Consider the following 24600-nt stretch of genomic DNA (forward strand, 5'->3'; position numbering starts at 1 on the left):
AGGGCTTTTCCACTAAGGTCAGGAACACGGCAGGGATGTCCATTATCACCACTGCTATTCAACATAGTACTATAAGTATTTCTAGCAGAATATTTCTAGCAATACTAGAAGTATTTCTAGCAATACTAGAAATATTTGTAGCCTCAGCAATCAAACAAAAAGAAATTAAAGGCATCCAAATATCCAATCCAAACTATCACTCTTTGCAGATGATATGATACTTTATGTGGAAAACCCGAAGACTCCACTCCCAAAACTGCTAGAACTTGTACAGGAGTTCAGTAAAAAGTCAGGCTATAAAATCAATGCACAGGAATCCATTGCATTTCTTTACACCAACAGTAAGACAGAAAAAAGAAAAATTAAGGACTCAGTCGCATTTACAATTGCACCCAAAACCGTAAGATACCTAGGAATAAACCTAACCAAAGAGGCAAAGAATCCATACTCCAAAAACTACAAGTACTCATGAAAGAAATTGAGGAAGACACAAAGAAATGGAAAAATGTTCCATGCTCATGGATCGGAAGAATAAATATTGTGAAAATGTCTATGCTACCTAAAGCAATCTACACATTTAATGCAATTCCTATCAAAATCCCATCCATTTTTTCAAAGAAATGGAACAAATAATTCTAAAATTTATATGGAACCAGAGAAGACCTCCAAGTTGAAAAAGAAAGCCAAAGCTGGTGGCATCCCAATTCCGGACTTCAAGCTCTATTACAAAGCTGTGATCATCAAGACATTATGGTACTGGCACAAAAACAGACACATAGATCAATGAACAGAATTGAGAACCCAGATATGGTCAACTAATCTTCAACAATGCAGGAAAGAATGCCCAATGGGAAAAAGACAGCCTCTTCAACAAATGGTGTTTGGAAAATTGGATAGCCACATGCAGAAAAATGAAACTGAACCATTTCCTTATACCACACATGAAAATAGACTCAAAATGGATGAAGGACCTCAATGTGAGAAAGGAATCCATCAAAATCCTTGAGGAGAACACAGGCAGCAACCTCTTCCACCTCAGCGGCAGCAACTTCTTCCTAGGAACATTGCCAAAGGCAAAGGAACAAGGGCAAAAAATAAACTACTGGGATTTCATCAAGATCAAAAGATTTTGCACAGCAAAGGAAACAGTTAACAAAACCAAAGACAAACCACAGAATGGGAGAAGATATTTGCAAACGAACATATCAGATATAGGGCTAGTATCCAAAATCTATAAAGAGCTTAGCAAACTCAACACCCAAAGAATAAATAATCCAATCAAGAAATGGGCAGAAGACATAAACAGACATTTCTGCAAAGACGACATCCAGATGGCCCACAGACACATGAAAAAGTGCTCCACATCACTGGGCATCAGGGAAATACGGATCAAAACCACAATGAAATACCACCTCACACCAGTCAGAATGGCTAAAATTAACAAATCAAGAAATGACAGATGCTTGTGAGGATGTGGAGAAAGGGGAACCCTCCTACACTGTTGGTGGGAATGCAAGCTGGTGCAACCACTCTGGAAATGGCATGGAGGTTCCTCAACAAGTTGAAAATAGAGCTACTTTACCAACCAGCAATTGCACTACTGGGTATTTACCCTAAAGATACAAACAGTGATCTAAAGGGGCACGTGCACCCAAATGTTTATAGCAGCAATGTCCACAATAGCCAAACTGTGGAGAGAACCTACATCAACAGGGAGCCTGCTTCCCTTCCTCTCTCTCTGCCTGCTTGTGATCTCTGTCAAATAAATAAATAAAATCTTTGGGAAAAAAAAAAGGAAATGAAATCTTGCCATTTGGGACGACATGGATGAACTGGAGGGTATTATGCTTAGCAAATAAGTCAATTGGAGAAAGACAACTATCACAGGATCTCCCTGATATGAGGAAGTGGAGATGCAATGTGGGGGTTTGGGGGACAGGGAAAGAATAAATGAAACAAGATGGCATCGGGAAGGAGACAAACCATAAGAGACTCAATGTCACAAAACAAACTGGGGGGAAAACAAACTGGGGGGGCGGAGGGAGGGGGCTAGAAAGAGGGTGGTGGGGTTATGGACATAGAGGAGGGTATATGCTATGGTGAGTGCTGTGAAGTGTGTAAACCTGGTGATTCACAGACCTGTACCCCTGAGGCTAGTAATACATGTTTATTAAAAAATTAAAAAACAACAAAAAAAACAAAAAAAAAAACCACTACAGTTGCTCCTGGATGCAGTGTTAAGTGTCAGTCAAGTCTGGTTGATAGTGTTATTCAAATCTTCTGTTATATCATTAGTCATTTTCTGTCTACTTCCTCTATCAAATATTGAAAGGGGCGTATTGATAATCCCTTTATTCTTGCAGTTCTTTCAGATTTTGCCCTATTTTGAAGCTTTATTAGGAACATAAATGTAAGGTCTCGATGAAGTGACTCTTCTATCATTGTGCAATGATGTTCTTTACTAATGGTAATATTCTTCACTCTGAAATCTACTTTTGACATCATTATAGACCTCTCATCTTCTCTTCCATTAGTATTATTATGGTACACTCTTTCCCTGTTCTTTTGTATATTACCTGTTTCTTTCTTCATATTTAAAGCTTTGTGGGTTTTTTGTTGCTGTGTTTTGTTTTGGTAGGGAGTATATAGTTTATCTAATCTGACAATTTCTGCTTTTATTAGTAATCTAGGCCACCAACATTTATTATTATTGATAGGTAGGTAAAGCTCACAGCTTTGTATTTCTTTTCTACCTACTTATCTCTTTTCTCCCTTTTCTTCTATTTTTGTCATCTGTGTTAGGTGACATTTCTTAGGATTTCCATTTTGTCTTCTTTTTGGCTTGTAAACTATTAATTGTTTTGTTATCCTAGTGATTAAGATTTCTAGTTTACTTCGTAAACTTACCCATCTTTGTAACAAGTGATGTTATAGCACCTCATGCACATTGAAGTTTACAAGAGTATATAAATTCTTTCTTCCCTCTTATCTTTATGCTATTTTTGGCATACAACTTACTTTTACATAGTTTATAAACTTCAGATGTACTTTATACATGTTGTAAACCCTACTGTTGTTTTTGCTTAAATCATCACTCTGAAGATTTTTTTTTTTTAATTCAACAGAGATCCCAAGTAGGCACAGAGGCAGGCAGAGAGAGGCGGAGAAGCAGGCTCCCTGCTGAGCAGAGAGCCCGATGTGGGACTCGATCCCAGCACCCTGGGATCATGACCTGAGCTGAAGGCATAGGCTCTACCTACCAAGCCACCAGGCACCCCTTAAAAATCGCTTTAAAGGAGAGATTATAATACAAATATCTTGTGTATATACCTATGTCTACTACCATTTCCAGAGCTTCTCATCTTTTATCTAAGGTCTACATTTCTATTTGATGTTTTCCTTCTGTCTGAAGGATTATTATTATTATTTGTAGCGCAGGTCTGCTGGTGATGGATTATTTGTTTCTACATACTTAAAAATAACTTCTTTATTATTTTTCATAGGTATTTTCACTAGGTATAGATTCTCAATTGACAGATTTTTCTTTCAGTGTTTTAAAAATGTAGCTATTAAGTTCTTGCATGCACTGTTTCTCATGAGAAATCCACTATCATCCTTATCTTTCTTCTTTTGTATGAAAGGTCTCTTTTCTCCTGTGGATGCATGTCAGTTTTCTTTAACTATTTATCACCAATTTTGAGCAATCTTGATTATAAAGCACCTCGGTCAAGTTTTTATGATGTTTCTGGCACTTAAGAGTTTGTTGAACTTCTTGCATCTGCTGGTTTAAACATTTTTCATCAAATCTATGAAGACTGAGGCCACTGTTTCTTTGAATTTATTTCTGACCCTCTTGCTCCTAACCCTTGAGAATTCTACTAACATGTATTATTAGGATGCTTGAAGTAGTTCCCCTTGCTCATTGTGTCCAGTCCGTTTTTTCTGTTTTATGATAATTTCTACTGCTGTATCTTTAGGCATACTGATCTTTTCGTCTGCAATATCTATTCTGACATTAATCCTAACTTGTATATTTTTCATCTCACACATATTTATTATCTCTAGAAGTTCAACTGGGTCTTTTGCATGTATTCTGTAACTAACTTCTTGAACATATAGGACACAGTTAAAGTAACTTCTAATTTCTTTGGTAATTCTAACATCTAATGTGAGCTCTGCATTACTTTTAATTTTTCTCCTTATTATACTTTGTACTTTCATGCTTCTTACACATGCCTGATAATTCCTATTTGGATGATGGACACTGACTTTCACCTTTTTTGCTACTGGATCTGTACTGGATTTTTTTTGTATTTCTAAATCCTTCTATTTATTTATTTATTTATTTTTGAAGGTTTATTTATCATTGGAGTGAGCAAGAAAGAGCATGCAAGAATGAGGGCAGTGGGGAGAGGAACAGACACCTCATGAGCCTGACATAGGGCTTGATCTCAGGATTCTGAGATCAAGACCTGAGCCAAAACCCAGTAACTCAAGCAAAGGTGTCTCTGTTATGTCTGTACGTTTGAACTTTATTCTAGGACACAGTTAAGTACCTGGAAACAATATGGTTCTTCACAGTTAAGTACCTGGAAACAATATGGTTCTTTTAGGTCTTCCTTTTAAGATATACTGGTTAAGTAGGTATTTATCCAAACAATACAAAATTACTAATATAAAGGAATACATGCACCTTGAGGTTTGTATTAGCAGTACCTACAATAGCCAAATCATGGAAACAGCCCACATGTCCATCAACTGATTAGTCAATAAAGATGACAGGTGTGTATGGGTATATATATACATACATACATACCCACACACACACGTGTTGTGTGTATCTATGTGTACACACACACACACACACACACACTGGACTATTACTCAGCCATCAAAAAGAATGAAATCTTGCCATTTTCAATGACGTGGATGGAACTGTAGAATATGATGCTAAGTAAAATAAGTCACAGAAAGACAATGTATTCACTCATATATGGAATTTAAGAAACAAAATAAGGTTAAAAAAGAAAGGATGTAAACAAAGAAACAGACTCTTAACAAAAAAAAGATCTGAGTTTAAAGCGTGAGCAGCGGGAGAGGCAGCAGCAGCCCCTCTGCTGAGCAGGAAGCCTAATGCAGGGCTTGATTCCAGGATCCTGAGATCCTGACCTGAGCCAAACGCAGAAGCTTAACTGACTGAGCCACCCCAACGCCCCCCCCCCCCAGACTGTTAACTATAAAAACCAAACTGATGGTTACCAGAGGGGAGATGCATAGGGGAGGGTGGGTGAAACAGGTGATGGGGATTAAGGAGTGCACTTGTGACGAGCACCAGGTATAGTATAAAAGTACTGAATCACTATTTTGTACGCCTGAAGTTAAATTTCACACTGGATGTTAAAAGGAATTTAAACAGGGCGCCTGGGTGGCTCAGTGGGTTAAGCCGCTGCCTTCGGCTCGGGTCATGATCTCAGGGTCCTGGGATCGAGGCCCGCATCGGGCTCTCTGCTCAGCAGGGAGCCTGCTTCCCTCTCTCTCTCTCTGCCTGCCTCTCCGACTACTTGTGATTTCTCTCTGTCAAAAAAATAAATAAAATCTTTAAAAAAAAAAAAAAAAAAAAAAAAAAAGCAAATTAAAAAAAAAAAATAAAAAAAAAAAAAAAAAGATACCCTGGGTGGAATTGGAGCAGCACTTATTCCAGGCCAATTTATTTACTACTGAGCCAGGGTCCTTCTGTGTCTCTAACCAACGTCCCATGAGTCAAATGGTTCCAAACCTGGCTGGTGAGGACAGGAACCTTTCCTGATCCAATGGAAGCACCAAGCACTGCTATCTTCAACCCCTCCAGAAGGTTCTTTCCCTGGTCTGTAGTAATTTCTTTACATGCATGCACTAGTCAGTACTCAGATGAATAGTTTAGCAGGACCTCTGAAGCTTTTTAGCCCTCTAGTACTGTTTTGTGAATTCTAGCTCCTTTGGTAATCCCAGCCATCTCCACAGGTCAAAGAGAATCCATGGATCTTATCCTGGATTCCCCACCTACCTGTGCCAGGGACTGGAAACTTTCTCAAGGTAGTAGGCTAGGGCAATCACAGGGTTCATCTAACTTGTTTCCCATCTGTCAAGACCACTGCTTTTCATTATCCAGTGTCAAGTGTCTTGATTATCACTGTTTCATGTGGGTTTTTTGTTTGTTTGTTTTATGGTTCTATCAGTCAAGAGAGTAAATCTTACCTCCTTTTATCCTGTTTTTGGTCTTAAGTGCAAGTTGCAGTCATTTGGACACCAAATCAAACAGGAATTACGTAATAAAACTATTGTTAAACTATTGTGCATATAGGTGTGAAAAATCCTAACCAAAGCATTTGCAAATTAATTTTCATGACATACATGAAAACAACAACAAAAACTCCATAAATACCAATAGTACTAAGCCTAAAATAAAGGGCACATGGGTGGCTCAGTATGTTATGCTTCTGCCTTGAGCTAAGTCATAATCCCAGGATTCTGGGATGGAGCCCCCAGTCAGGCTCAACAGAAAGTCTGCTTCTCCCGCTTCTTCTCCCCCTCCCCCCATCCTGCTCATGTTCTTGAGTAAATTAATTTTTGAATAAATTAATTTTATTCTTGAATAAATTAATTTTTAAAAATCTTTAGAAAAAAAATAAAAACCTAAAAATGTAAGCATGGTCCATTAAGCAAAAGATTAACAATATTACTCACTGTATTAAGAGAAAAAACTATACAATCATTCCAAAAGATGCTTGAAAATTATCTGATAATATTCAACAACTGTTCACTTAAAATTTGAAAGTAACAAAGTGTAAGAAAGTGAAGACTGAAAGAGACCATCCTTACCTTCATGAAGTATAACAAAGATGATGGATTCAAGCCTATGTTCAAATCCCCAATGTGTGCAAATCCGAACTCTTTTTGTAAAACATCTTAGCCAAGTTATTTACTATCCCTCCCTTTCATTCTCCTTATCTGTAAAATAAGAATACCACCACTACCTACCCCACATATTACCCAGAGCTTTTGTGAGGATTAAGTCAATAAATATAAAGCACTTATAATCTACCTGACTCACAGTATGTACTCAATAAATGGTAACCTGTTATCAGTGCAGCTCTTGTTGCTGTTGCCACTATCTTTTATCAGAAACCCACAGGAAACAACATAGTAAAAAATAAAAATTAGGATCAGTCTTATTGAAGTCAGAATTCAAACAAGATATTTGGAGTCATCACTTAACACTGTTCTACATGGCTTAACCAAAAACAGAACAAATGATATATAAAAATGGAGAAAGAAAAACTTGCAGATGATACTATCTATTAAGGAATAGAATGGGAATCAAATGACAAACTACCACAACTACTTAGAATTAAAAGATCATCAAAAAACATAGTTCTCCTACATACTAGTAATAACCAGTTAGAAATTTAAAATAAAAAATCCTAGTCACAACAGCAGCAAAAACTGTAATAAAGAAAAAAAAAGGGGCGCCTGGGTGGCTCAGTGGGTTAAGCCGCTGCCTTCGGCTCAGGTCATGATCTCAGGGTCCTGGGATCGAGTCCCGCATCGGGCTCTCTGCTCAGCAGGGAGCCTGCTTCCTCCTCTCTCTCTCTCTCTGCCTGCCTCTCTGCCTACTTGTGATCTCTCTCTGCAAATAAATAAATAAAATCTTTAAAAAAAAAAAAAAAGAAAAAAAAAACTAATCAGAGATATGTAATAACCTGATACAGAAAACCATAAACCCTTACTAAAAGCTCATTAGTCAAATACCATGAAATGGAAAAGAAAATATACATGGTAGGCACTGGTTCTTCACAAAATACTGTATTAATGCAACACAACTTTTACTTAAACTACAAAGAAGTCATTTATTATAGAACTTTACAAACCAATTTAAAATGTCACACAAAATATTAGATAATGACCAAAAGCCAATTTTCAAGAGATGAAGAGAAAACTTGCTCTACTCATCTATTAAGGCATAATGCAACATTATAGTAATTAAACGGGGCATTGCATCTGAATATTTTGATCAATAGTATAAAGCAAAAAAAGTCCAGAAACAGATCCATAGATACTTAAGAATTTAATCATCCGATTAAAAAAAAAAAAAAAGCGCCTATCACTGGGGGAAAAGGACCATTTAAAACAGTACTGGGAAAACTGGCTCCACAAGCAAAAAGATAGAGAGTTCTACTTCATTACACATACATACACTCCAGATTAAGGATCTTTAGATTCTGACTATTGGAAGAAAGAGAGACCTCAGAGTTAGGCAAGTCCTCCTACAAATTATCACTGATTTGTTTCATACAAATGAAAAGGCTAAAAAATATTTTGATGACTATTTACATTCTCACTGCAGCTTAAGGAATATAACTCATACAGTTGAAGCCAAATAAACAGGTCTTGCTCTTAAGTTTAAAGTTTAGAGAGGCAGAACATGCACAGAATGCTACAGAAGCACAGAGAACAGCCCAATTCACAAAGGACCCAGGAAGGCCCAGAAATGAAACGCGAATAAAGGCCTTTCTAAACAGAGAACATAGCATACACATGAGCTATATGTCACCTTTGACTCTAAATGTCAAATGAAGATTATCAATGGCAAAATTCCAGCACAGGCCAGTGTACAAACCAGAGCTGCCATATCTGAAACACAGCTCTGATGAGTTTACTTTCTGTTAGGGAATGGAGGTAAGGGAATACAAACAAAGAACATCCAAACAAAAACAGACTGTGGAGACAACCAATATGAAATGCACTCTTCAGAAGTAATGATGAAACAAATCCACTTCCGAGCAAAGAATGAAACTGAGTAAACGAAAAATGAAAACTTGGGAGGCAGAACATCCAAATTTTTAATAGAGCCAACAGATTTATTGTGCTGAAAGAAATAAAGCTCCTGCTCTGGGGTATGTATACAAGCAGCTTTAAAATAATAACCTATACTACAGCCACATTGCAAAACACATAGCTATCTTAGTTAGTCATGATTAGCTAACTAATTTCTCATTAAATCTCATTAAGATATACTAGACAAGACACAGAATCAGAGAGACTCTAGACATTGTAACATATCATGTTTCTGAACATGGTTGACCAGGTCTGTTTTTGAATTTCTCTTTTCTCCTGTTTTCTATATAATGGTATCATGTGGATGAATTTGTTCATCTATCTTACTTTATGTCTCCTTCACTGAATTCTCTCCTAGGGTTTACCTCCTGGCTATGGAAGTACCCAAGTATTTGGAATCTACTGCTTTTTAAAAATACCAACATATGAAGATACAGAGCTTCAACTATTACTATTTCTAACAAAATAATTTCAAGAATTCTGGCTGGGGGACGCCTGGATGGCTCAGTGGGTTAAATCCTCTGCCTTTGGCTCAGGTCCTGGGATTGAGCCCCGCATCAGGCTCTCCACACAGCAGGGAGCCTGCTTTCTCCTCTCTCTCTCAGCCTGCACCTCTGCCTACCTGTGATCTGTCTGTCAAACAAATAAAATCTTTAACAAACAAAAAATTCTGGCTGGGATCATTGATTCCAGTTATGTATCCTTGTCTTGGATATTCTGCCTCTGACTCAAATAGGTCTAAAAACAATACACAAATAACATACATGCTATACACATACAGACACAAATGCACTCACTTGGAAGAAAAAAATTATCTTTTTCCCCACCTAAGATCACCTTTTTGAACAACCTAAATCAATGGGGTCCACCACCGCCTCTTAGCTATCTATTATTCTAGCTTATCTAATCATCTTTCATGATGTCTTTCCTACTTGTCTCTTTTCTACCTTCTACCATGAAGATCATCATTTCTGCACATGGGATCACCTTACTATTTAATGGCCTTCCTGCTTCCAGTCTCTTTCCATCCTCCGAATCAGTCTGAGGTTACAGGTGGATCAACCTACCTAACTTGTCACTCTTATCTTCAAAAGCTTTTAAAGGGTCAATAATAATGCCAAATATTTAGCTATTTTAGAACTTAAAAAATTGGCTTCATGTGCCTGTCTAACCTATCTTCTCCAGTACTTAAAATCTATTCTATGTCCAATGGAAAAAAGCCTCTGTAACAAACGATTTTGGGAAAATTGGATATCTACATGCCGAAGCATGTACCATTCCTTACACCACACACAAAAGCAGACTCAAAATGGATGGAAGACATCAATATGACAGGAATCTATCAAAATCCTTGAGGAGAGCACCGGCAGCAACTCTAGAAACATTGCCAAAGGCAAGGGAAGCAAGGGCAATACTGGGACTTCATCAAGATAAAAAGCTTTTTGCAACTCAGTCAACAAAACCAAAAGACAACTGAAGAATGGGAAAAGGTATTTGCAAATGATGTATCAGACAAAAGGCTAGTAACCAAAATCTATAAAGAACTTATCAAACCTAACACCCAAAGAACAAATAATCCAATCAAGAAATGAGCAGAAGACAGGAACAGACATTTCTGGGAAGACAGCCAAATGGCCAAGAGACACATGAAGAAATGCTAATCATCACTGGCATCAAGGCAATACAAACCAAAACCACCTGGAGATACCACGTTGCACCAGTCAGAATGTCTAAAATTAATCAGTCAGGAAACGACAGGTGCAGGCGAGGATACAGAGAAAGGGGACCCCTCCTACATTGTTGGTGGGAATGCAAGCTGGTCCAGACACTCTGGAACACAGTATGGAGGTTCCTCAGAAAGTTGAAAATAGAGCTACCCTACTACCCAGCAATCGCACTACTGGGTATTTACCCTAAAGATACAAATGTAGTGATCCCAAGGGGCACGTGCACCCAAATGTTTATAAGAGCAATGTCCGCAATAGCCAAACTATGGAAAGAACCTAGATGTCCAACAGATGAATGGTTATTTTATATGTATGTGTGTATGTGTGTGTGTGTATGTAAAAGTATATATAATGGAATACTATGCAGCCATAAAAAAGAAACGTAATCTTGCCATACGCAGATGGAACTAGAGTATTATGCTAAACAAAAGTCAATCACAGAAAAACAATTATCCTATGATCTCTGATATGAGGAATTTGGGGGCGAGAGGGAGAGAAAAATGAGACAAGATGGGACCTGGGAGGGAGACAAACCATAAGAGACTCAGGAAACAAATTGAGGGCTGCTGGGTTGGGGGGAGGGATAGGGTGACTGGGTGATAAAACACTGAGGAGGGTTATGTGTTACAGTGACTGCTGTGAATTGTCTTAAGACTGATGATCACAGACCTGTACCCCTGAAACAAGTAATACATTATATGTTAATAAAATAAAAATTTGAAAAAAATAAAAAAATCTATTCTAGAAGGGCCTAGCTGGCTCATCAGATATAGCAAGTGACCTTGACCTTGGGGTTTTGAGTTCAAGCCTCATGTTGGGTGTAGAGAGCACCTCAAACAAACCAACCAATGAACAATCAAGTCTATTCTAAAAAAACCCTCTACTCAATTATTGTTTCCTCAAGCTACTCCTCCATTGTACATCTAAATAGAATAGCAAACAATCCAGTGAAATTATTTATGCAGCTTCCCAAATGCAAAGCAAATATTTAAGCTTTTATTTGCCTTGAACTCATCATGCCATTTCACATTTTGGTCTACTTTTTATCGTTCCCTGCACCTGTAGACTAAACTCACTCCTACAGACTAAGCTCAAGCCACAATAAACTACTGGACTTTCTGTAACATGTTTTGTTATTTCAGAGTCTGTGCTTCTACATACACTATCCCGACTCTGCTTTTTAACTGTGTAACTCCAATGAAACATCATCTCTCCTGTGGAATTTCCCAGTTCCCACAAACACATTTGCTCCCAATGCACTTGTGTACAGTTCCGTAACAGGACTGATTAACCTTGTACTGGATTACTTGTTTCTATGTCTTGAAATTTTCAGATCTACATACTTTGAGGCACACAGAGCACAACTGAGAGTGTTTTAAAAGACCTCCTGGAATTGCCGTATTATTTGAGTCACCACCATTCAAGTACACTATATGAAGAAATAAACACATGCATCACAGTTAAGAGCTCAGATTCTGAAGCCAGGCTATTTGTGCCTGAATTCCAGATCGACCCCTTATTAACTGTGTGGCACTGGACAAATTAACCTCTTTTTGTTTTGGCTTCTTTGTAAAAGGAAGATAATAGCATTTGCCTTCTGAGAGAATTAATATGGGCAAAGTGCTCAGAACCATGACTGGCACAAATTAAGTATTACATACCTATTGGCTATTTTAATTAACATACCTTCTACATAGACCTCTATTTGGCTTGAGTTTCCTTTATTTTTCTCTATCCAAATCTCACGAAGGTTTCAAGTTTGACTTCTGCTCAATCCTTTGATTATTCCAACCTTTAAATAATCACTCCCTAATTTAATTACCTATAGCAGTTTCTGTATCATTCTACATTTCTACATTCTACATTTCTGCATCATTCTAAATAAAACTGCCTTGCATAATTTTTCATGTATCTGCCAGTCCAATTTCTGTAAACTCTATAAACGACCTAGGAATACCTTATATGTCTTTGTGAATTCCTGTAGCCCGCAGTTAAGTCCTTAGTATTTGTTGTGTAAGAAGAGTAGAAACTTCAATTCTGATCATACAACCTTTGCAATCAAAGAAATGGAGACTGTGAGAACATTCCACACTTCTCCAGGAGCCATAGTGCAAATGTATAGAACTAGGGAGTCCTGATATGTTAAAATGGAAAACTCTAGCTTCTATAGGGAAAAAACCCTCTCTGAGGATCAGTTATCAAGTCCCCAAGTTCCCAAAGTGTACTGGTGGATCCTTTACAAGAATTTCATCAGCATGACAAAATGATCAACTGAGATTACAGGATTTAGTATTACACAGATCTAGATATCACAGGGACCCAGCCCCTCAGTTTCCTTCTCTATAAAGAATACTGCAAATTTTTACTTCACGGGTATATGTAATAACACTTACCTAACATTAACTGAAGCTCAAATTCCCTTGGAAAAAAATTTTAAATAAACTGAAAACACTGCAACTCATAAATGAAAACGTGAAAGAACACTGCATGTTTTTCATTACATAGGAAAATATATTAACTTAGCTGGCAGTATTTATAATATTCTAAATTACCTATAAGACACAAACATGTATAGCATTGCCAATTAGACTTGAGAAGAGGGAAAAATTCCACTATAAAACTTATCCTTTTTCTCACTTTCTCCATCCTGTAATTTTCTTCTTCCACTTGTGATTAAAAACAAGTGTTCAAAATAACCCCTCAAAAGAAGCAGCTGGAAAACACGATTCAACTTAGTATCAAGTTGGTTCCATAAACGTGTAATTCCATTTATAGCTAAAAAAAAAAAAATACTTCCAAGTGAAAATTATCAGTAATCTAAGAAATTAAGATAATGGCGAACAGCTCAGATGATGATCTGAGCCAGAAATTTCAAATTAACAGTTGTTCCAACTTGAAGCTGGCAGTCACACAGTCTAAAGGGTTTGTTTACAGCAGTGACTTAACCAAAGACTCCAATCTTTTAGAAGTCACCCTGGCATTCTAATCACTAATTATTTCCTAGCAGCGTAACTGCTGAAAATGCCAATACTACACAAATTAAACCAAAATGGGTGTTCTTCTGAAGGGAAAAATCCCCAAAAAACCAAAGTGGCAAGTCTTAATTCTAACCTGCGATATTTTTTTCAGCTGGAGTTATGAATAAAATGCTGTTCATCTACTGAAAAACAGAAGAACCTTGCCACTTGGAATAACCTTTAAGCTAGGGGGAGGGGTAAACTTTTAAAGATGGATTTGGTGCTTCTCAAATACAGCGCTACGTGGGATACATGTAAGAGATACATGTAAAGGTATACAGAAGAGATAAAGAGAAAAAAACGCGTTTAGTTTAAAATATTTTAATTAAAACGAACTTTCAACCATGTTGAAACATTGTAACTTCACGATTAAAAGATGGCTTTGGTAAAGAGATACTGATTTACAGGTAGAAAAATATGAAGAGGCTAGTGCAAATTAAGGGGAGATAGAAAAGGGCAAAAAGTGGAGATTTGGGGGCGTGGGCCAAAGAAGGGTGTGTGGGTGTGTGTGAGCGCGCTTAAGTAAGGTCTGCGCTTATGACTGAGGAATATAGGTGACAAACTTGTAGAAATCATATTCAGAGGTGTGTGAACACGGAAAGGAAGGAGGAATGTGGGGGATTTCCCAGCTGGACTAACAAGTTTGGGACGTGCACATTACTGGGGTGCCCCTCTTCCGGGAGGGGTGGCCCCCTCGAGTGCCTGCTCTCCAGGCCCCAATACCCCCGACCCGGCCCTCACCCTCCCTCTACGCGGCCCTTCACTCGGCCACGGGATCTCCTCACCTCAGGCCGCGGCGCCTCGCTCATCCGCGTCTGTAGAGCGACGACTCCCTCCGTCCCAGGCCGGAACGGGTCTGTCGGCCGCCCAGTCGCGGCCCCTGGCTCAGCTGCGCCCGGGCGTTCCCGGCGCGGAACCGCGGGCCACTCCAGACCTCGCTTCGGCTCCGGCTCGCTCCCGGCTCCCTCCCGCAGACGCGGCACGCGGCCCTCCTCCCCTGGCGGGGCGTTGTGCCCCGGCCCCGCCCCGCAGCGCCCTGGCCGCGCCCCGCCCCCGGGTTTAGGGACTGTATGCTGATTGGCTCCAGGGAGACCTGGCGCGCTAGGATATTGGCCAGGCGGTAACCCGACGGCGAAGGGGCGGGACTCCAGTCTGCTGCAATTCCCGTAACGCTGCTCCTGGCGTCCGGGATTCCGGCGGCTGCGCCCGCGTCGTTTTTCCTAGACCGGATCGAAGGGTTCCCCCCACCTCTCCTCCGCGGGCGGAAGGAGCGGAATGTTCCATTTTTCCGTGGAATAACGGGGTCGTGAACTGGGGCCCGGGTACTTTGTACGCCTGCCGCTCTCCCTTCTCGCTGCGGTCCCGCGGCCTTGGTTCGCGGCCTTCCCCGAGGGACTCAGAGCCGCGAGGGACCGCCGGGCTCCCTCGGGGACAGGGGAGGCGTGGGAGTTTCTCGGGGGAAGTGAAGGACTCGATGGTCGTGACTTCACACGAGATGCCTGCAGATCGTGGTGGCGGCGGCCTCAGTCCAAGGCATGCATAAATGAACCTTGCCAGGATACATATATATATATTTAAGTTACTAAATGAGTTTGTTTGCGATTGATCAGTGAACCCCAGAGGTGGTGTGACACGCCAAGAAACTAGTTCTTTGCGGTTTGTACCTCCCAATCTGTGATAAAAATACCTAGCAAAAACTAATTTCATTACATACATACCCTGCCTGAGAATGGACTTTCAGGCTCGCTGTGTTTTTTTTGTTGTTGTTGTTTTTTGTTTTGTTTTGTTTTTCCCCAAAGCAAGATGACAAACTTGTAAGGAGTGGGGGGGTCGGGGGTGGGGTGTGTGTGTGTGTGTGTGTGTGTCAGTTAACCCGAGGCCAGGGCCTCCTGTGGAAGAATGGCACGCTGTAGGAGGGCAATAATGGCTTAATGGACTTGAACAAATTATACCCATAAATTAAACAATTACAAAATTACAAAGTTTTTCATTATATTCAGGATTCAGAAAGAGGAAAACACAACAAATTATGATCTCTTAGTTGTTGATGAAGTACTTTTGAAAAAAAACGGAAAAGCGGGTCTAGTGATAAAGGAGTCCTAAGCAAACCTGGGGATGTGCTGTAAGACCGACAAAGCTACACTGTATTCAGCTCTTGGTGCTCCCTGTCATGCTACGCTAACCTACAGTGTGATTGGACTGTATTCTAGGTCGGCCATTTACAGGGATGTTTAAAACAAACGTATAAAATTTAAATTGTTTATTTAGATCTAGCAAACATTTATTTAGAGGAATGTATAGTGGTTAAGTGTACTTAACTTTCTGGTTGCAAATTCCCTGAGTTTGCATCCTGGTGCTGCCACTTCCTATGTCTGTGATGGCAGGCAGGTCATCTCGGTTTCTTTATCTGCAAAATGAGAATAATGGTTCAACCTAATGGGAATGCTGCAAAGGTTAAATGAGTTAAAATACATGAGACTCTCAGTATATAGTAGGTGCTCAATAAATATCAGCTGTTCGTGGATGACTTATGTCAGTGTTTCCCAAACCTTTTGCATCAAAGCATATAATGAAAATGATGATATTTCACCAGTACAGGGAATAAAGATGGAGGGAATTAATATCTCACAGCACACTAGTCTGTCTTGTGCGCTGGTCAAGAGAGCAAACAACTGAGTCATTCCTTCTGTGGGTATCTATGTATTGGCCTAACCCAGCCTAACTTCTAAGAAACTCACGTTTTGTGGGGATGGCTAAAGTCGTGGGCTAAAAGGATGAATTAATATTGGAGAAAGATTTTTCAAAACAGAAAGAGCCCTTCCCCCCATGGCTGGAATTATTAGTTTGCAGGCACCTCTTTAGGGTATTGGCCCTCAAATGACCACTTTTCAGTTAAGGATTTGTCATGAGAAAACTTGTCAAGATGCAACAGTAAGTGGGGAAAAGTGACATATCAAGAACTTTCCATGTATGCCTTAGGATCATTTTGGATTTCACATATATCAAAAGCAGAGAGTAGGGAAGTGTACAGTGAGAGAGCAATATGAGGACAGTGAGGTTATTCAGAGCAGGTGAACAGAGCCAGGAAAAAAAATGCTACATAACAAAGGTAATCTGTGCTGAAGACCAATTCTGCCTGCTCACTATTTGCATACAGTTGGCAGTGACCAAGACAGCCATTTACTTCCTTGCCTGTGCCCTACTGTGTTTCTGAAACTCTGTGTCAGCCTTGGAAGGATCTGCATGTCCTGCCCCAGCCTAATGATTTCAGCATCCATGATCATGACTCAGAACCCTGACCTCACGATTTCTCATCTTTCTTTTCCAATCATCTTCATCTCTGTCAGAAGCCCATAGATGTAGTCACTCCTTGAATCCAGTCCTCAAATGAAATTACTCCGCCTGCAACATTTTCAATTGTTAAGATTTTCTACCCACAACTACCTACTCTTGTATCTCTTTTACTCGTTCTCTCCCACTGAGTCTATGGTTTGTCCTCAGTGTGACCTCCAGTCTTTGTTCTGAAAATTTATCAGTTATTTCCTACCTTTGCTTATCTCCCTAAATTGTGGGAATCCTTTTATCAACTTTTTAAACTGCACTGTCACTAGTATTTTCAATTCCCTTGACTTTCAGTCATGTTTACCTTATCAATGCTATTTCCTAACTATTTTCCTTGTCCTTGAACTATCGGCCCCACCCCAAAATCTATTCTAGATGTTCTGTTTCATTATTCCGTGGAAAAACCCAGTAGCATCATTTGTGAGCAATCTTCACTTTTCTCCAACTTAGGAGGCAAGTGTATACCTTTTTCTTCTTTTCCTACTGCCTTATTCTTTTAAAAGCTTTCCACCTCTGCATTCTTGGTCCCACTCTTTACCAATTTCAGTCCCCTAGTTTTATATTTATCATTATTAGCATAAAATACCTTAGAAAATTTTTTCAATTAAATATTTAATCAATGTTGAATTGGGGACAATGTTTTGTATGTGTTAAAATCTTTATAACCTAATAGCATCTAATTCACCAAGCAGAATGAAAAGTCATTCAAAATAAATTTCAAAATGAAGCAGTTTCAGCCATACTATAATCTACTTACTAAGTTTGGGATGAAATATGAACTTAAATCAAGTTGTAACTAAATTTCCAAGCTCAAAAACACGGCAAACTCACTTCACAGCAATGAAACTAAACAATAATGTGACCCCACTTCAAAAATTTCACACAATCACTGTGCATACAGTAAGAACACAACTTGGAGGTTTTTCACAAACCAAACAAAGCCATATAATGAGCATCTAGATCAAGAAAAAGAATATGACCAACACCTCCCAAAGACCCCTCCTGCTTCCTTCTGGTTATTACAAAGCCGCTGGTGACCCATATTCTGATTTCTAACACAACAGTTTTATGGCTATTATTTTAAAATTGAGAATTTAAGCAGAAACTTCTCAATGTTATAAGTATTTTCTTATTTTATTTCATTGTAATGGACAACTAGTAGAGCAAGAGTTAGAAGTGAAATAAATACTACTCTGAATAAAGGTTAAACATAGATGCAAACTGAAGCAGAGGGCTTTTAGCTTCTTGTTACACTAGACCTCTGGGAAACCCTGTCAGATAGCCCTGGGCTTTCAGGGAGCAGGAAAGGCCGGTGCAGAAGTGTGAGCAGCAGTGAGATGCAATAGTTTTCCCAGACACATACACAGGATAAGGAAGTCAGGTACTGGGGCACCTGGGTGGCTCAGTGGGTTAAGCCGCTGCCTTTGGCTCAGGTCATGATCTCAGGGTCCTGGGATCGAGTCCCACATTGGGCTCTCTGCTCAGCAGGGAGCCTGCTTCTCTCTCTCTCTCTCTCTCTCTCTCTGCCTGCCTCTCTGTCTACTTGTTCTCTCTCTCTCTCTGTCAAATAAAAAAAAAAAATAAAAAAAAAAAAAAAAAAAAAAAGGAAGTCAGGTACTGGGACTGTAACTTTGCAATAGCCCAGGCTAGCTTCAGAGTGTCATCCTGAGGATTTTCATCATACTTTGCTTTTGTTAACTCTCACACAACTTTTAGAGAAGCAAAGGTTCTTCCTTTGTTGACCCTCATAGGCAAGAATACTTTTCAGTTACAAAATAGATTCCTTGGCTCCAAGTCTGATACTTATACTAAAACCAGATAAACCAGATAAGAAAGTACCAACATGAACTTCTTCTTTTTTTTTTTTTTTAAAGACTTTATTTATTTATTTGACAGACAGAGATCACAAGTAGGCAGAGAGGCAGGCAGAGAGAAAGGAAGGGAAGCGGGCTCCCTCCCGAGCAGGGAGAGAGCCCAATGCGGGGCTCGATCCCAGGACCCCGGGATCATGACCTGAGCTGAAGGCAGAGGCTTTACCACTTAGCCACCCAGGTACCCCCCAACATGAACTTCTAAAAAAAATATTTTATTTTATGGACTTGTATGGCCAAGAGTTCCCAGGCTTTTGCCTAGAATTTGGATAGAGATTTGGTACTAATTGTATTAAATACTGGATTAGGCAAATGTGTGTCTGTCTCCTCAAGAGGAGTTGGCAGTACCCACTGAAAAGGCAAAAATTAAATAAATATACTCCTTGAGATAGCTGGAATTTCTTGAAAATTGTCCTTCCTGTTTTTCCTTTAGAATTTTAAGGTTTGATCATTTTCCAGGATCAACAAATAATAAATGGAATTTAGTGTCAGAGTCAAATGAAACTGGGAACAAAGCTAATCTAGCTCATGTTTTAAATTATAAGAATCCTTAGTTTGCTTTAAGTGGGCATGACAGACAGACTCTTAATATAAATTGTATGACCTCTGGCTTCTCAGTATTCTTTGTGTGATTTCTTCTCCATGAGAGAAGGGATGCACAGGACCATGTTATGTAAGATGACAGTGCCCATCTTACTAGTGTCTTCCTTTTGTAGCTTTGACAAATCAAATTGCCATGTGCTGGCCTCTATGTTGTATGAAATTATAATACTTCTCTTGGGAAGAGACTCTTTCTTCCTTGCTGGCTCTGATGATGCAGACTGCCATACTGTGAGCTGTTAGATATGTAGCAAGAAATGAAGGATGGCCTCTGGCCAACAGCTAGTACTAAACTGAAGTCTTCACAACTCAAGGAAGTGAATTTGGCCAACAAAAGTAGATCCTGCCACATCAAACCTTGGATAAGATAACATCCTCAGCCAACAAACTGGAGCCTTTTTAGACCCAAAGCAGAGAACCCAGTCAAGCTGTGCTCAGACTCTTGTTCCACAGAAACTGAAGATAATGTGTGTTGTTTTAAGATACTAGGTTTGTAGTATCTGTTGTACCACAAAAGAAAACTAACACAGGAGGCAAAAGCTGAAAGCTATTTACATATGTGTTCATACTGAATGCTATCTTTATACATTCAAATCCAGCATTTCTTAAGTCAATAAGAAGATCTGGATCTGGAGAAGGGGATTATATCAAATAGGAGCTTGCTCTGGTGTTCCAAGACCCAGGAATTGAGAGGACCCCAACTGGTCCAATTTATTCAGTTCATTTATTCCATAAATAATTACTGAACATCTACTATGTGCCAGGCACTTAGATATGGATCTGAGTAAGAAACATGTGTTGGTCTTGAGAATCTCAGAGTCTAATGAGAGAAAGAGGTGAATAAGCCAGCAATTACAGCCATGTCCTAGTGCCACAAGAAAGGTGTTAAGAGAACATCTGGAAGTGCTCGCACAAGAATACTTAGGGAACTGGGGATTCTAAGAACTCTTGTACTTCTCTCTACCCCAGTCTCACATCCTCTCACCCTGCAGTGGGTTAAAAAAGGCCAGATATTCTTTGATACTTCTCTGTGGATGGAGTGAAGTCTGTTTCCCTGCCTAGCAGATTTAGCTAAGCTTGAGTATGGCACGGATCAACACAGTACAGAAAAAGGACTCTATGCCAGTTCAGGGGCTGACCTTTAAGAGAAGCTTTCACCTTGATCCCTGGAAGTTCTGAGCCACCATGAAGAAGCCCAACTTCCTTGTGAGACCATATGGCAAGGGCTGAGATGACATGGCGAGGGACAGGGGCCCAGCTGCCCGGTTACCAGGCATGAATATAAGGACATCTTGTAACACCCATACCAGATCGACCGCCAGAGGAATACTACTGTGGTGCCAATCAGTGCCACACAGAGCAGAAGGATTGCCCAGCTGAGCCCTGCCCAAACTCCCGACCTCCAAAACTGTAATACGTAATGTTATTTTAAATTATTAAGTTTTGTCAGGGAGGAATAAACAACCAGAATGAAACCCTCAAACCCATCATGCACAATGCTGAAAATCTGATCATCTCTTTCAATGCCTTTCTATCATCTAAGCCACTTTTGTGTGTCATAAAAGTCCTCTATTACCTGCCCTCTACTTACTTCTCCAAACTTATCTTTATCATAACCTCCAACTCCAGGCTGTCATATTACCAATTTGCTAATGGTTCCTGGGCTAGTTTCCAATATACTGTTTCCTGTTCCTATGCCAAGAAAAGACAGCTTTACTCTGTTCCCTTGCCCTATCATTGCCTTCTTTACTTTCATTGCCCAACTTGATTACCATATTTCAATATTCATCTTGGGAATTATCTCCACCCCCCAAAATATATCTGACTTCTTCTCCCTGCTTTGGGCCATGAGAAACTCACAGCAAAAGAATGCAAATGATTCCAGATGATCTCCTCTACTTTCTTTTCTCCAGAGTGAGCTAACTTCTGGGGCAGTAGGAAAGGGCTTCTGTCCTCAGTCTTGACAAGGCCTGACAATCTGTTGAGACGACCAACAATGGCACCCCTCTGGTTTCTGGGTGTCACGGCCACCACAGTAGATTCTGTCTTTGACCCACCTGGACTCATGGTGTGCATAGTCCACGCCACTTTCTACTTTCGTGACTCAGTGTTCTAAGACCCCTTGTGCCCTTTGTCAGCTAAATCCTGTGCCCTTCCTGACGGTCCAGGGGCAATTCAGCTCTTCACCTGTGCCTCTCTGGGGCTGCTGGAGATTCAGAGGGGCTGCCTTAAGCTTTCCCTACTCAATAGCACTCTATGTGGCCATTTTTAACTTACTACTGTCAAAACACTGTGTGCTAGGAAACACTTCAAGGCTGTTGCTTCCCAGGATTTCATAGAGTAACAGATCCCCAATATCATCATGAGGCTCCATCATTTTCCCCCACCTGAGAACTAACCTCAAGGTAAAGGACATGGTAGAGGGTCCTTTTTTTCCTCACTCTCTCTACTTCCCTTGCTTACACTCATTTATCTACTTATGCTCTCCCCAACTAGGGAAGTCTTTATCTGGCCTGCAGTGGGATATGGGTGGGAGGCTGGTGTTACCAGAAGGGGCAATGAACACTGGTGAGCAAACACTCTGCCCAAATCCTTCTTGTACCTGACCAAGCCTTTGGAATTTGAAAGCCAAGAGTTTGATACCTTTATTCCCTACAAATGCTGTGATCATTTTTCTGAAGCAATGGGGAAAAGTTAGTAAATGAAGAGTACAAAGAGAAAAAACATAATCTGGAATGAACTTTACTAAAATAGTTGAATACTAGAAGGAAGTTTTTTAGCTCTCCCAAATCTATGCCCCCTCTTCTCATTCTTTACACAGCAAAAATCACGTTAAGGACAGCAGATACTCTGTATTCTAATTTAGGGTTTCTTACCTATGACTGTAATGGCAGATGTGAGAAGAGGGGAGAGATCAACCCAATGAAAACTTGTTTTCAAGTACCCGGGCCAGAGCTTAAAACAAAGCATTTCCCCAAGGGTTCAGTGACTTGGGAACTGAATCTCAGAGGTCATGTAGAAAATTTCCAGGGACATTCAAGGCAGCCCACACTCTTGATTGTGGTAAATAAAGGGGGAAAAACATTTAAAAGCTGCCTGGCACTGAACTTTGTGTGTCCAGCTCTGGTTCTGACTGCAGAGCTGTGTGACAGAGGGTCTGCAGACTAAATATAGCATGCATCCTATTTTATTAGTTTTATTAGAATTCAGCCATGCCATTCTCTGCATGTATGAAGGCCAAACAAGAAATGAAAGAATGGACAATTCCTTTCATGTGTCTATGTGTAATGGCAGGAGGTGGGAGAAGGGAAACCCAGTATATATTTAAACCTCTAGGGTCTCTGGCTCCCAGTGGACTGAATGATCCAACCGTATATACAGAAAATGATTCCAAATCATTTGACTGTGATTTTGATTTTAAGAAGAAGAGAAAGTGATTTTTTTTTTCCAGATAGGAATAATTTACGCCATTTGCTCTAACTGATCAGAGACAAACTTTCAGTGCTTAAAGAACTACTCATAATACTGCCCTTCCTTGAGTGCCAGCTGTGTGACAGGAACTCACTATCATAGGCACTTAATATCCCAGTTAATCTTTGCAATAAACCAGTGTGGAAAGTGCTGTCATTCCCATTTTATATATGGGGAAGCAAAAGCTTTGAGAATTTCAACAGCTGCCCTAGGCCACACAGCTAGAAATTCATTTCCAGGGACTGGTACCTTTGTCTTAACTGCTTTCAAAATCATGCTCTTTCACTATGCCACACTGTCACCTCACCACCTGTTTCACAAATACCTTCTAATGACGTTTGATATTTTGAGCTTGTCAAAAATGTAATGGGATAGAGAGCATTGGAAGAAAAATCTTTTCTATCCATCATACTCGGCCATTGGGGATTACTGTGTGTGAAAATCAGAGTGATAACAAACACTAAGTGTTCACCCCGTGCTAGACAATTTTCTAAGTGTTTTATAGATTAATTAGCAATTCTCACAACAATTCTATGCAATTGAATTGCACAGCTGAAATACAAGCCCCCTTTTAAAGAGGGGATGATCGAGTCCCAGAGTGGGTAAAGCTACTATCCCAAGGTCTCATTGTTGCTACTAAAGACTCTGGGGTTTGAATCCCAAGACTGTGCTCTTAAAACACTATGGGAACAGCTATTTATAAAAACAGAGTAAAAAGTTACTTTTATAATTTAAATTACTGTCAGTATCAAAAAAATAATAAAATAAAACAGTATCAATTTCTGTATTAATTAGAGCTTCTTATACTATAAGTGACAAAATAACCCAATACCACTTCTGAGAACTCCAGAGACTCCAGGCTAGATTTGATCCATGGGCTCAAATGATGCCACCAAAAACCTGGCTTCTCTCCATCTCCTTCCTCAGACTGGACAGTATAGCTGGAGCCTTGGGCTCTACACAGGGGTCACCAGCATTATTACCATACTTTCACTCTACAGTAACAGAATGACTGGTACAGTTTGAAATTCAGCATCACTTACCATTTTAATAAGAGAAGAGTGAAGTCTGCCTTTCCCCCAAATTCTAGCAAACATTTCCTCATGTCTCATTGACTCGAATTCAGCTACATGTCCATGTGCAAACCATGGTGGAGGGAATGAGATAAGATGATTAGTTTTAGTCCATTGGATCCCACCTCTGCAGCTTACCCAAGACACTTGTCTGAGAAAGAGGGGAGGCTGGTTCACTGAAGCAAATACAGGGGATTATTTCCTGGAGGGAGAATGTATCCTGGGCAGGATACAGCAGTAGCCCACAGTGCTATCAGTCCAGAAGTGTTAACATTTTGGTGTGTTCTCTTCAAATCTTATTTTCTAAGAATATTGTTTACTTCTAGATCCCTTTTGTGTTGTTTTCTTCATTTACCATTATGGCCTAAGCAATTTCCCATGTTGTTAAAAGCTCATTTTACTGACTACACTCATAATGCTTTTATTAGCTCAATGAAATCTTCCAACAGATTCCACAGATATAGATTGTGGCAGTAGACATAGCTGGAAGGTGTGATAACTTCACATTAGCCTGGGTCTGGTCTTGGAAAGAGTCAGATACGAGACTGCTCCTCGGTACTCTTGCTTTTCCTACAGCTATGCCTCAAGCCCCTCTTTGCGTGGCTTCTGGGGTTTGGCTTGTAAG

At 39.9% G+C, this 24600-nt stretch overlaps 1 protein-coding gene and 1 long non-coding RNA gene across 6 annotated transcripts in view; both read right to left on the reverse strand.

Annotated features, from left to right (window-relative positions):
* The window catches only part of IL6ST (interleukin 6 cytokine family signal transducer), a 54183-nt gene extending 39539 nt beyond the window's left edge, over positions 1-14644 (reverse strand). For 3 of the 4 annotated variants that reach the window (XR_009407490.1, XM_059417882.1, XM_059417881.1), the window contains exon 1: positions 14404-14644. The gene's annotated coding sequence lies outside the window, so the exon portion shown is untranslated. The remainder of the gene's footprint in view (positions 1-14403) is intronic. The other variant, XM_059417883.1, reaches the window with a different exon arrangement.
* A 1108-nt stretch (positions 14645-15752) lies between these two features.
* Positions 15753-24600, reverse strand: part of LOC132027915 (uncharacterized) — a 36213-nt gene continuing 27365 nt past the window's right edge. The window contains exons 5-6 of one of the 2 annotated variants that reach the window (XR_009407246.1): positions 23946-24028; positions 15753-16025 (exon numbers count right to left, since the gene is read on the reverse strand). This is a non-coding gene — a long non-coding RNA (uncharacterized LOC132027915). The remainder of the gene's footprint in view (positions 16026-23945; positions 24029-24600) is intronic. The other variant, XR_009407247.1, reaches the window with a different exon arrangement.

Source organism: Mustela nigripes, chromosome 12 (genome assembly GCF_022355385.1).
Source record: "Mustela nigripes isolate SB6536 chromosome 12, MUSNIG.SB6536, whole genome shotgun sequence".
NCBI classification, from domain to species: domain Eukaryota; kingdom Metazoa; phylum Chordata; class Mammalia; order Carnivora; family Mustelidae; genus Mustela; species Mustela nigripes.